The 13,429-nt window shown below is 51.7% G+C and overlaps 1 protein-coding gene across 1 annotated transcript in view; it reads left to right on the top strand.

The window, feature by feature from the left end:
- The window catches only part of PPDPFL (pancreatic progenitor cell differentiation and proliferation factor like), a 184,002-nt gene that overhangs the window by 107,303 nt on the left and 63,270 nt on the right, over positions 1 to 13,429 (top strand). The gene's annotated exons all lie outside the window — the stretch shown is intronic.

Genomic DNA, 13,429 nt, shown 5'->3' with positions numbered 1-13,429 from the left:
GGACTGGGCTCCCAGCTGCACCCAGGGCCCCGCCGCCAGGGAGCACCCCTCCTCTGAGCACCAGGCCGGCAGCGGACTGGGCTGGGAAAGGGGGACCAGACGGGAGTCCTGAGGCCAGGCCCCTTCCAAGCGCTCCCAGAGCCGGATCCTGGGGAGGGGACCGTGGCGGGCTCCCTGGTGGCACTGACTTTGGGCTGGGTCTTGCCTGAATGGGTCCCTCCATGAAATGAGCTCCTAGGCCGGGTGGCCCGGGCCCCTGGGGGAAGAGGCAGCATCCCCAAATCCCTCTCTGTCCCCTCCTGTCCCTCCCATGCTTCCGGCACTCCCTCAGAGCACCCTTCTGAAGCAGGCAGCGGAGGGGTGGACCCTGGCATCACACACCCCTCCCCCGACCCCAGCCACAAAGACTAAGAAAGTGTTAGAAAAGATGAAAATGAGCTTATTTGCTAGAAGGTTATGGCAAAATCTTCATCCAGTGTAAATGAGAAGCATATTTTAAGACGACAGCTACAACAATTCTACGATGAGTATTCTCTGTCATACTCCGATTGATTAGAAACCAATGTGATGGCCACGGCACTGACTGCTCGCGTGTAGAAGGGATGCTCTGTACTTTCTTACACGTCACTCTCTCTACAGGGGATGCCTTGGCTCTTCCAGGTAAGAGTGGAAATGATTCCAGGTATGAAGGTTTCCAGGCAGCTCTCTGAGCCCACAAGCAGGACAGGGAGGTCCCTGACATGGGAGCCCACCTGTGCTCAGACGTCCAAGGTGGGTGCGGACTGGCTGGGCCACCACCCTCGGGCCTGTGGGAGGAGAGGGTCCTGAGTCGGCCTGTCACGATGAGGCAGGGGCCACATCCGCGACCTGACTGGGGGCAGGTGAGAAGGTGGGGTTTACAAGGGCCAGCCGACACCCTGGCCCGGTGACCGCTCTCTAGGGGCTGCAGCCCGTGTGAGTGGATGGACAGGAGAAGAGAGCTGTGTGTGCTTAGAAATGCGCTTACGTCTTCCCGTTTCCTTTATAACTGGCTTTCTGAATGAAATCCACCCGCACTGTGGAGGAGAAGCACGGAGGGGGCTCGGGGCCCCTCCCCAAAGGAGGAGACCCAGGTGTGCTTATTCCCCCCGGGATGACACAGGCAGAAGGAGTGGCAGAAGTCCTGCCGACACCAAGAGGCCAGGGTGGGGCTGTCCTTCCCTCCCGCTGCCCCGGCGGAGACACCGTCAGAACGGTGCTCGCCCGTGCGTGCGCTGTGTCTTCACAGGGCGGAGACCCCTTCCCCACCTAGAGGCACGTGGGACCTCGCAGACCCTCCAACAGGCGCCCAGACCTGGCAGTGCTCTGCAGGTCCCAGCGCAGGAACTGCCCCGGCACCTGCACACAGCGGGCCGTACATTCAGCCACAAGCTACCACTCACCCCGGGACACGTCCCCTCTTTAGGGACAGCGACAGCCGGGCAGCAGCTGGGCTGTCTTGCCACAGTGCTTGTTGGCCTGGGACGCGTCCTCTGTCCCAGAATCCCTGAGGCCCCTCCCGTGCGGGGGCCCCTTCTGCACCCTCAGCCACCCCAGAGGGGTCGGGGCCCCAGTCGCCTCAGGCAGACCAACCAGACCAAACAAAGGCCACAGGGGCTCTGAGCTCAAACTGTCCTTGGAGCCAGAGCCAAGGACCTACTCAGAACCTGCTAGAACGCAGGGCTTGAAAAGGACCCAGAGACTCCTGGTACCACAGACAAAACTCCAGGGAACAGTCCAAAGTCACCTGTCACACAAGAACCAAGAAACGCCACAAACCGAGGGAGGAAGGATGACCGACAGAGGCCGACACAGAGCAGAGGCTGACGTGGGGAGCAGCTGAGGAGAGATTAAAGTTGTCGCCCTGAAAGCGCTTCCTGGGCCATTTCAAATCCTTCTGAAACTGATGAAAGGTAGAAATGGAAATTCTAGAAACAAAGAAAGAGACGTTCTCAGTGGAAATTAGGAAGCCGAAAAGTGCAAGCAGCAAAAAGGTGAAACCACCCCGAGTGGGCCGAGAGCAGCACGGAGGCGACAGAGGGTAGAGGAGCCGCCGGACTTCGTGACGGATCAATAGTGTTTGCCCATCTGCTCAGAGGAGCGAAAGCAAATAGAAAAAACGCAGAGAGTCTCGGGAACCAGAGAGAACACAGCAAAAGGTCCAACATCCATATTATCCGGGCCCCGGAAGGAGAGGAGGAGAGCGGGGCTGGGAGAGTTGCAAAGCAATAACGGTGCAAACTTCCCAAATGTGAAAAGTGAAAGACATAAACCTACATTTTCAAAAAGCTGGGAAAACCTGAAATCGGAGGAATGCGTGGAAACCAATGCCGGGACAGATCACGTTAAACTGCTGAAGAGTAGAGGAATGAAACAATGCGGATGCTGGCAGAGGAGGGAACAGTGTCTACAAAGTATCAACGTTTCCATGACAGCGGACTTCTTGTCCAGAACCGTGGGGGTCAGGGGAACTGACACAACCTTTTTTAGTACCGGAAAAAAATAAATGTGAACCGTGAATTCAATGTCCAGTGAAAACAGCCTTCAGGAATGAAGGGGAAACAACTTAGGTTTTCTCTAACATAGGAAAATGACTGCTAGCAAACCAGCCCTTGAAGAAGAGGTAAAGAACGTTCTCTAAACAGTGCGGCAGGACCGGGCTGTTCGTAACACCAGAAAGGGAAGAAAGCCACCGGAATGAGTAAGCACAGGGATCCTAAATCGTGTCTGTTAACCTCCATGTGATATGGTGCTGAGTGGCTGTGTGGAGGTGATACTGAAGACAACTGTTTGGTGAAAGTGCAGAGGCCAGTGGATGGGACCCACGTGGAAGCCTACACTTCACCTTGGTGGTGAAAGATCGATGCCAGTGGGTGTGATCTGTTACATGTACAGTGATAACTACAGCAATTAACACACACTCAAGAGCAGTATAAATAAATCAAAATGGAGTCCTGTAAGTGTTCTTGTGACCCACAGAAAGGCAAGAAAAGGCAAACCAAGGAATGAGAAACAGATGCAATGGCACACCGAGCCCTATACATGGATGACAGCCCTTAGGGGTTCTGAGGGTCCCAACAAAAGACAGAATTGGCGAGAAAGGATACAGAGAGAATCCAACAATATGCCGTCTACAAGAAATTCTCCTCACGCCCCCAGAATGTTCTGGGGCGAGGCTGCCAGTGGTTTCCCCAGAGCAGGTACAGGCTGTGTGAGGAGGCAGCTGGTCCAGGGTCCTGTCTCCTGGGTGGAAAGCCGCCTGCCGGGCCGGTGGAGCCTCAGCAGGAAGCCAGGAGACGGTCCACCGCCTGCCCGTGCTGCTGCAGAGAGATCCAGCCACTCACCGAAACAGAGCCGTGTCTGTTCACATCCAGCAAACAGCAGGGGAGAGAGACCTACAGAGGATTCTCAGAGAACCCGCCAAGCTCCCGATCGCAGAGGAGGGCTGCTCGACACACCGACCAGGCCTGGAGAGCACGGAGGGCCAACAGCCCTGGAGTTAGCCCGAGGAACTGGATACACACGTCCAGGTGCGGGGCAGGAGATGAGACGTCAGCTCGCTGCAACACCCAGGCCCGGAGGGTGGCGTGTAGGTGTCGGGAGAGGCTGCGCCTTCAGCCCGGACCCCAGGACAGAGACGACGTGGGGAGCAGAGCACAGCTGCCCTGCAGCCCACAGGGCAGGGCTGAGACCATCCAACCTTGTTGCTGTTCGGACGCGCGTGCGTCAGCCGGCCACCGTGCAGAGAAGTGGCCGGTGCGCCTCCGGGCCGCTCTCATGCTGATGACCATGTGCCCTATTCTGCGTGGAGCCCATGGAGCAACGCCCCGGCCCCCAGCCAGACGTGTGAGGAGTGATGGGTAACCTTCATCACTGTAAGCCCCCAGACTAACAGTAATGAGTTCACTCCAAATACAGCGACCCGGGCACGTGAAACTTGAAAGACGGGAGAAGGTAGGCCATGCGACATTAATAATAAAAGGAGCAAGCAGGCATGGCTGTCTCAACACCTAACAAGGCGCACTTCAGGGGAAACGACAGCTTCTAGAGGCCAAGAGGGTCGGGCGTCTGCTTCTTGTGGGTCGAGCTGTGACCCCAGGAAGATGTGTGCCCGTCCTAACGCCGATACTGTGGCTGGGACCTTGGTGGAAACAGGGTCTTTGCAGACGTAATCAAGTTACGATGAGGTCTTTCTGGGTCATGTAGGATCTAATCCAATATGCCTGGTGTCTTTATAAGGAGAGGGACATTTGGACACAGACGGACACACAGGGAGAAGCCCACATGGCAGCAGAGGTAGGGGCTGGGGTGATGGGCGTACCTGTCAAGGAGCAAACACTGTCGGAATAGAGACCGCTGAGGCCTGAGTGTGCAAACTAAGATTTGTGGAGTGAAAACAAGAACTAGCTGCATTCATAACTTTTATGTCTGATGCCATTTTTCCGTAAGATGCTTAATACAATTCAGGTTTATTTTCTTTTACTTATGAAGCGGAGTAGATGCAGATAGGTCTTAAATTAGACTGGCTTTGATCCGAATGGGCTGTGAAATAAAATCAGTTCTATTGATGCTTGTTATTATTAATCAAGTTTACAGAAAACTCTGTTTGAGCTATGTACCTGCTCTGGGTTATACCCGCACGGGGTTGTCCCTGCCCTGGGTCCAATAACGTAAGCATTATCTCATCTCACCCTTACGACAATCCAAGGAAGTCGGAAATATAACTAGGTCCACTTTACCTGAGAACATCGAGATTTTAAGTATTTGACTAAACTGTCCAAAGTCGCACAGCAAGTAAAGAGCAGAGCTCAGACCCCATCCTGGGTCCCCTGGACTCCAGCACTGAGTGTTGAGGTAGAAAAGCATGGACCAAAGCTGATTCTGGTTGGCGCCCCAGGAGCAGCCCAGGCCGTACCCACAGCTCTTCAAAGGCCGCAGGGGTCATGACCAGGTGGCAGCGGGTCCAGGGGCTGCCCTGGACCAAGGCCCTCACCTGTGCATGAGATGCTGAGGGATAAATACGTGCCTGACTTCCAGGCAGCCAGGCTTGGGGTGGGAGCTCAGGGCCATCTGGTTCTGGTTCAGGACCCCAAGGACCCAGTCCCCCGCTGAGACTGCCCCCCTTAACAGCATCAGGTCGGTGCCTGCGGGCCGCTGAGCCCTGTGCTGGCCCAAGCCACCTGCTCTGATGCCGCGCTCTGTGGAGCTGAGGCAGAGCACGGAGCCCAGAATGTGGAGGCTGAGCTGGGTGAGCTCTTCCTTCCTCGCTGTAGGACCGAGGCCACGCGCCTACCTGTGAGCCTTGGTTTCCACATCAGTAGAAGGGGGACTGCGGTATTCCATTCTCAGACTTTGTTCGGATTAAACATAAGAGTGCCGGTGATGATACAGGGCTGCTTCGTGGGGAGAGTGAACAAAGGGAGTGAAATTGTTCTCTGCTCTGTTTTTGCTTAAAACAGGGATCGAGATTTGGTCGTGTGAGGGCCACATATGAAATCTTGTTCGGAGTCACGATTTGCTTGGACTCTACACTGTTACGAAACGTCACTGAAAGAGTTTTCAGAGCGGCGTGAGCTCCCGGCCCCGGAGGTCCTGACCTTCCCGGGGTGTCACTCCAACCTCCGTCACTGGCGCCTTCTGCCTGCCTGGGCCTGGGGACCCCTGAGGTTTCGGCATCCTTTCTGGTCAGGTCATCACCCACCTCCCTTTGAAGAATGGTGGGAAGATTAAAAGGAAAAGTAGCATTCCTTGCAACTTATGGGAGTTTTGACCATTTTTCCATCGTCTTCAAGACCCAGGGTGTGGGATGCGTCCTTGCTGGGCCGTCATGTCACCTATGCTGCAGACACCTGGTGGTGGGGACAGGCCCCTCGTGTGTGCTCCCAGACCCCAAAGCCAGGGCACCACGTGAACGTTTTCCGTGTAAAATATTTGTGGGCTCAGTGGCAAATATCAGAAGATGGTCTTGGGACCCATGCTGCTTTCCAGACACTGAGAGTAGCCAGTGACCCCGGCCAAGCCCCTCCGTCTCTGTCCCTTGGCTTCTCCTGAGCAGGTGTTGAGTGCTGAGATGCAGTCACAGACAGAAGGAGGATGTCCAGACACTTCATCAATCGCTTCACTTATTTCACCTCTTATGATAACATGAAATAGTGGGTCAGGAGAGGGTGCAGGGACAAAAACTCATAGAGGGGCCTGGAGTAGTCAAAACTATTCTTTACCTTAAAGATAAAATATTAAGAACGAATGCTGGATAGAAAAGCCAATAGACAAGTTGGGTCTAAACGTGAAAATCCTTCTCTGGGTGGCCCTTCTCCTTTCTTTCCAAGTCAGTGTGCACTAAAGACTCAGGAAAAATCCCCTGACGCATATGATTACAAATCAGCCCAATTCCTGTTATCTTTAGTTTACGTATCACTTTGGAAGCTTTAATGATTTTGGTTCAAAGTTGATGCATTTGGGAATGGAGCTAAAGGGGTAAATTCTAAATTATTTTTAAAATAATATTTATTCTATGCTGCAAGAATTTGTGCTATGTATACATGTTTTTTCTTTTTAAATCTTGGCTGCTAAGTTGAGGAAACTTCCTTGGTGAGGTCCTGGTTAATCAGTGAGACTCGCCAGCTGGATTTGCATGTAACTTGCTATAGATCGTTCTCCTTGAGCGTTTGAGTCCTCCTGGGCAAAGACCTTAGGAATAAGAGTCAATAGTAACAGTTATACAACAGCTATAACAGTAACAGTTATATATAAAAAGAGCTTCCTTTTTACCTACAAGAGGTTGGAGTAATATGCTAACTGCTCCGTTTAGAATAAAAACCCATTGAGTTGATATATCCAGTCTGTTCTTTTCAATTACGGTAGCCACGGTCTTCAAATGTTTGGTGGTGGAGCTGGCTGGAAGAGGAAAGTCGGCCGAGACACGACTGTGTGTGTGTGTGTGTGTGTGTGTGTGTGTGTGACACAAATTGCTGACATGAGCTTGGAAACACTGGGCACTTGATGCCCACCCCTGGGCCTGAGGATGGTGTGACCCCAGGTACAGCCACTCTTGACCAATGAGGTTGAAGGAGTGGCCAGAGCTAAACGTGAGCATCAGACACTGATTAAACTCCATCAACCGAATGATCACTTTAAGTTCTCTGTTTCCATCTATAAACAAAACTATACTGACCGCTACCTCGGTTCACTGTCAACTAGCCAAATCCTTCTCCCGTACGTATGTTGCTTAAAGAAACAGCACGTTGGATTCCGAGACTGCCACATACTGTGTGTCATGCTTTCAGCTGAATGTCATGGGGCCAAAGCAGGAAAAAAATCCTTCCAGTGAGACCTTACTCTTGCTTTAAACAGCATGGATCTTCCTGAAAAGACACATATTTTCCAAATCGAATTAAATTTCCTATTTTATTTAAAGTGTTTCTCTTGTAAAAAAGAAATTCAGACCCCAATATTTATTCTACTGACCACCCTACGCACAGTTTGATACTGTTTCCATTCTCGTTCTAAGTGTTGTCTTGTAGGTGTAATTTTCGTGTGGCATGTTGCCCAAGTGGATGAGTTATTAATATAAAAATCTATAAACAAAATGTAGTTTTCTAAAGAGCAAACAAGTCTTAATGTGTTGCTATATACGACCAGCTTGAAAGTTAATTTAAGCATTCAAATTTTAACAGAAGATGCAAATACTAGCCAGATGTTTAATGGCATTAGAACCTTTGGTTCATTAATTTTATTAGGTTGGGATTAAATTTGGGTCCATCCTTTTTCTTAAATATTTTGCATAATTATAGATTCACGTGCAGTTGTGAAAATAATACAGGAAGTTCCCGTGGACACTGGGCTCGGTTTCTTCCAAAGGTGACATCTTGCAAAACTGAGGTACCGTGTCAGGACCAGGATGCCAACACCAGTACAGTGTAGACACAGACGTTCCCTCACTGAGGGGACACCGCCTCCCGTCACCGTGCTATCTGTATACGCGCCCCGCACTCCGCCTGCCCCTACCCTGGCCCAATGCCATCACTAACATATTTCTATCTCCGTACGTTTGCCATTTCGGGAACGTTTTAGGAATAGAATCACACAGTGTGTAATCTGCTGGGATTCGCCTTTTTTCACTCAGCACGATTCCCTGGGGACCCATCCAAGCTATTCTATGTACCAGTGGCTCATTCTCCTCCACGGCTGAGTGGAATTCCACAGTATAGACGGACCACGGTGCGTTTAATCATTCACCCATTGAAGGACAACTGGGCTGTTCCTGTTTTCAGCTATTGCAGGTAAAGCTGCTATAAACATTCAGGTATAGATTTTTTGTGGATAAAAGTTTTCATTTCTCCAAGAGCGGCTTTGCTGGGCGGCCTGGTAGTTGAAAGCTTAGTTTCATAAGAAGCCGCTACACTGTTTCCAGAGGGGCTGCGCCGCTGGACTTTCCCACCAGCGATGCGTGAGGGGCCAGCCTCCCCACGTCCTCACAGGCGTGTGTTCTAGCCATTCTAACACGTTCATAGGGAACCTCACTGTGGTTTTATTTCCACAATAGCTAGTGATGTGGGACATCTTGTCATGTGCAAATTTGTCTTCCCTGAATCGGTGTTTTCATATCTTCTACCAGTTGTCTAATCTGATTAGTTATGTTTTTACTGTTGAGCTTTGAGAATTCTTCACCTATTCGAGATACTAACATTTGTGGCAAATATTTTCCCCAAATTGTTATCCTGTCTTTTATTGCTTTTCACAGGGTCTCTGACAGAGAAAAAAGTTCTTAATTTTGACTAAGCCTAATTTATCAATTCCTCTTGATTTCTTCAGAGTGACTTTTAGGATTTTGTCTTGTACGTCTTTCTCGGGGGTGCCCGTCAAGTCTCACGATCTGCACGGGTAAGCTATCTCAGCCACAGCCAGAGGCAACAATTTACCAATTCCAGGGAAGTGGGGAAGCCACACTTCCACTCAGGCCCCTTGACTCACTCACTCTTTCAATGCAATTCTCATAGGTGTTACTTCAACCTGTCAGATGGTTTGATAGAATTTGCCTCGATCATTAAGTATGATTTAGGTAAATCACAAGAAGAAGTATCGACTCCATTCACCTCCATTTTTACCCATTCTGAGGTTCACTCCCTCCTTCTAAAGCTCTGAGTAGTTCTTAATACCGTTTCCCTTCCGCTTGGGGAACTTTCAGTGTCCACTCTCGAGGGACTGGTTTGCTAGCAACACGTGCTCTGAGTTTTCTTCCCATCCCCCTTCATTCCTGAAAGACATTTTGGCAGATAACAGAAGTTGTAGTCTCCGCTCTTTTCTCTCAGTAATTACAGGAGCCTGTGTAGCTCCCCTCGGTCTCCAGGACTTCGGATCAGAAATCTGCTCTCATGCCAGTTGGTTTTTCCCTCTGGCGGCTTTTAGGACTCTTTTCTTTGCTTTTTGTTTTCAGCAGTTTAACGTGATATAAACTGATAACGTGATCTGTCCCGGCATTGGTTTCCACGCATTCCTCCGATTTCAGGTTTTCCCAGCTTTTTGAAAATGTAGGTTTATGTCTTTCACTTTTCACATTTGGGAAGTTTGCACCGTTATTGCTTTGCAACTCTCCCAGCCCCGCTCTCCTCCTCTCCTTCCGGGGCCCGGATAATATGGATGTTGGACCTTTTGCTGTGTTCTCTCTGGTTCCCGAGACTCTCTACGTTTTTTCTATTTGTTTTCGCTCCTCTGAGCAGATGGGCAAACACTATTGATCCGTCACGAAGTCCGGCGGCTCCTCTACCCTCTGTCGCCTCCGTGCTGCCACTCGGCCCGCTCGGGGTGGTTTCACCTTTTTGCTGCTTGCACTTTTCGGCTTCCTAATTTCCACTGAGAACTTCTCTTTCTTTGTTTCTAGAATTTCCATTTCTACCTTTCATCAGTTTCAGAAGGATTTGAAATGGCCCAGGAAGCGCTTTCAGGGCGACAACTTTAAATCTCTCCTCAGCTGCTCCCCACGTCGGCCTCTGCTCTGTGTCGGCCTCTGTCGGTCGTCCTTCCTCCCTCGGTTTGTGGCGTTTCTTGGTTCTTGTGTGACAGGTGACTTTGGACTGTTCCCTGGAGTTTTGCCTGTGGTACCAGGAGTCTCTGGGTCCTGTTCAAGCCCTGCGTTCTAGCAGGTTCTGAGTAGGTCCTTGGCTCTGGCTCCAAGGACAGTTTAAGCTCAGAGCCCCTGTGGCCTTTGTTTGGTCTGGTTGGTCTGCCTGGGGCGACTGGGGCCCCGACCCCTCTGGGGTGGCTGAGGGTGCAGAAGGGGCCCCCGCACGGGAGGGGCCTAGGGACAGGGCCCTGGTGGGGAAGGAAGCCAGCTCCCTGCTCAGTCCTGTGGCCCCTCCCAGCCCCACAGGCAGGATGGGATGTGGAAGACCAAATGCCCTTTTGGCCAACTGGAAACGCAGAGATGGACAGGGAGAAAGTGGTGTGTCCTCTGTTGGTGTTTGCCCGCCCTGGAGATCACGTTTCCAAAATGGTTTTCCGTCGTTTGGCCACCCCCTTCCAGGTTCTTGGCCGGGAGAAACCAGCCTTTACTGGAATTCCTTTTGTGCTGGTGGTGGTCCTGGACTGGAGGCCTCAGAAGCACCCTTTCTCAGAGGCTTGGGAGGCAGCGAGGGGGCCCAGGGGACTCCTGCCGTGCTGCCCTCGGGTCCTGAGCTTCTGGGCCGAATTCCTTCTTCCTTTCACCTCTCAGAGTCCTCATAGGCTTGTTTTTTGTTAATGGCTTGTTTTTACCGGTGGGAGGGAGGGCCTGGTAGGAACAGGGCTTCTCTCCCTCTCACTCTCTCTGCCTCAGAACCACTGACATCCCTGGGGCCGTTTTGTCCTGTTTTGCTCTGATAAGCAACTATCCTGACATCCTTTGAGATGCCCTTCGCTCAGGTAACCGGGCAACAGCGCTCGAGTCTGGGAGGTGCGTGGCTGCGTTGGGGTCAGGTGGGGAGCCGTTCATCCTGAGGTCTTTCTGGGGGGAGCAGACGCTTCCTGTCTGCCAAGTGCTGGCTGCGGGGAGATCTCGTTAACGGAGGGAAATGAAGCCCTGACCACACACAGCTCACGAAGGGCTCATGCAAACCAAGAGTGTGACCCGATGCAGCCGGCAAAAAGTGAGTCGGGAAGAAAATAAGTAGGAAGGGGCTTTGGGCTTGGGCATCTCCTGAGGGCTGGAGATGCCGACGTGTGGCTGAGTTGCATAAAAGGAAAATGCATGTTCTGCCCTCTGCTACTAGGTCTGTGCCACTGAGCACAGCGGCTCCAAGCCCTTTGGGACTTAGGAAGAGAGAGACGTTTACACAGGACTGTCTGGTAAGGACACACTACGCGCTTGGGACCAAGTGAAACAACTAAGCACAGGGAGCTCAGGCGCTGTCTCCCTCCGGCCGCCACTTGCCACTGGTCCTCCCCGGGCTGAGGCTGTTCCTCTACAGGGAGCCTCTTGGTGGGGCAGAAGAGGAGGAAAGCTAAGTGAAGGGTAGACGCCCACACGGCGATGGACAGATGCCCGTCGGCTTGTCGAGGGCTCGCTCACCCCTCCCGGCTTTCAGCAGCGTTGCCTGTTGAAGTCCTCAGGGATGTCCCCAGTGGTCTGGGCTTAGACACTGCACAGGACACGAGGACACAGGAGAGAGTGCTGGGGCCTCCATGAACTGGACCATAAATACTTATGCTCTAAAATGACAGGCCTACACTATCTAAAAAATTGCCTTATTGCGCCTATAGCCAGTGCTTGGAAGTCACTCAGAATTCCTGCAGTGATTTTCATGATTAACTTCGCAGTATCTGTGACGCACATTTGCTGTGATCGTTTGATTTCAAAGCTGGGAAAGGAGCGGCCTCAGGAGGATTCAACGCTGCCTCTGTTCTTCAGGTGGCCTTTCCTGAAAGTGAGAATGACTGATTTCATGTCATGCAGGGTACAAGTTACCAGAGAGTAAAGGAAATGCTACTGTGAGCATAAATGTCATTAAGCATAGTGGCCATAGTGTGTTTATTGCCTGCAGGCCACTTTACATACATCTCTAATTCTCATAATTACTGTGCAAAAATAGTCATTTTTATGCTTAGTAAACAAATTCGGAAACAAGGTTTTGGGGAGAGTCAGTTACCTGCACAACAGCTAACAAGTGTTCAGACCGCAGCTCCAACCCGTGCATTTCTGACTCACTCCCGCTGTCCACACCCCAGCCGGCCCCTCCTTCCCTTCCTTCTTCTCTCCCCTCCTTTCCAGCAAATCAACCAATCAATCAGCGAAAATCTACTGAATTGCTGATGTGATCCAAACACCACGTCAGACTCTTGGGATAAAAAACGACGACTACAGTCTCACTTTATCTCTCAATGAATTCTCACTCTAGTAGAGGACACACATGAAGGATAATAATTTCATTAAAATATCCACGTTAAAAAAAAGGGTAAAGTACGGTGGTAGCTCAAAGAGGATCACAGGTGGACAAGGAGAGGCGTGAGGAGGGTCCAGGGAGACCAGCTGCGGAGGGGAGGGCGCCAGCCTCACAGGACGAAGGGGAGCGAGAGGCGGCGAGTGGGCGGGGGCAGTGGCGGCGGCGCACGGCGGGTGGGAGCGAGCCTGGCCCACGTGGAACGGGCTGGGGGTGCCCCGCCCCGTCCCCGCCTGTGACCAGAGGCATCTTCCTCCTCGTGCTTCAGTTTCCTCATCTGTCCAGAGGGGGCTGTGAACAACGGCGCCCGCCTCACAGGCCGACACAAAGATAAGCGAGTATCTGTAACTCCCTTGGAAGGGGCACATGGTACTTCGCGCAGAGAGCTTGGATTGAAAAGGTCTTGGCGGTCTGCAGAGGCTTTGTGGGCCGGGCACGGGCACAAGCACTCAGACTTGGACCTGGAAGAAAGGGGAGCCACGGAAGGGCTTATCCAGCGGGCTCAAGGCTCAGCCCTGCGTTTCGAAGACGTCAGGCCCGGGCGCTGGGAGTGGGTGTGGGCTGCCGGCCTTCCCAGTGCCCACCCGGAGGCTGCGCCCATCGTTACTTAATTGAGAGTCTCCTCTTTTTGTAAATGCCCAAGTTTCCCCAAAATGGCCAGTTTAAAGGACGGCAGCCGTTTGGATGTGTGACTTAAACGCCACTTCGCGTACCCGTGTGGTTTCATGCCTCTCAACATCTGGAAAGGAAAGCTTGCCCGAAGACATCGTTCGCCCTATTACAAACCTCCCCGGGCTTCAGAGTGTAGCAGAGAATTCAATCACGTCCACGCTGAGACAGGATAAGAACCTCTCTTTCATAGTGATGCATTTCAATGGAAAAATATATTCGTAAAGGAAAAGCTTGCTTCTTAAGTAAGTTACACTCGGCTTAGTTTTTAAAGTCAATTCTCAAACGAGTGTCCTGGTTCTTCTGAGTCTATAAGCCCGAGTTGCTCT

This window comes from Aethalodelphis obliquidens, unplaced genomic scaffold (genome assembly GCF_003676395.1).
Source record: "Aethalodelphis obliquidens isolate GAN/ISIS:26980383/991018 unplaced genomic scaffold, ASM367639v1 scaffold33, whole genome shotgun sequence".
Taxonomy (NCBI): Eukaryota; Metazoa; Chordata; class Mammalia; order Artiodactyla; family Delphinidae; genus Aethalodelphis; species Aethalodelphis obliquidens.
This window is presented reverse-complemented; position numbering and strand designations above follow the sequence as displayed.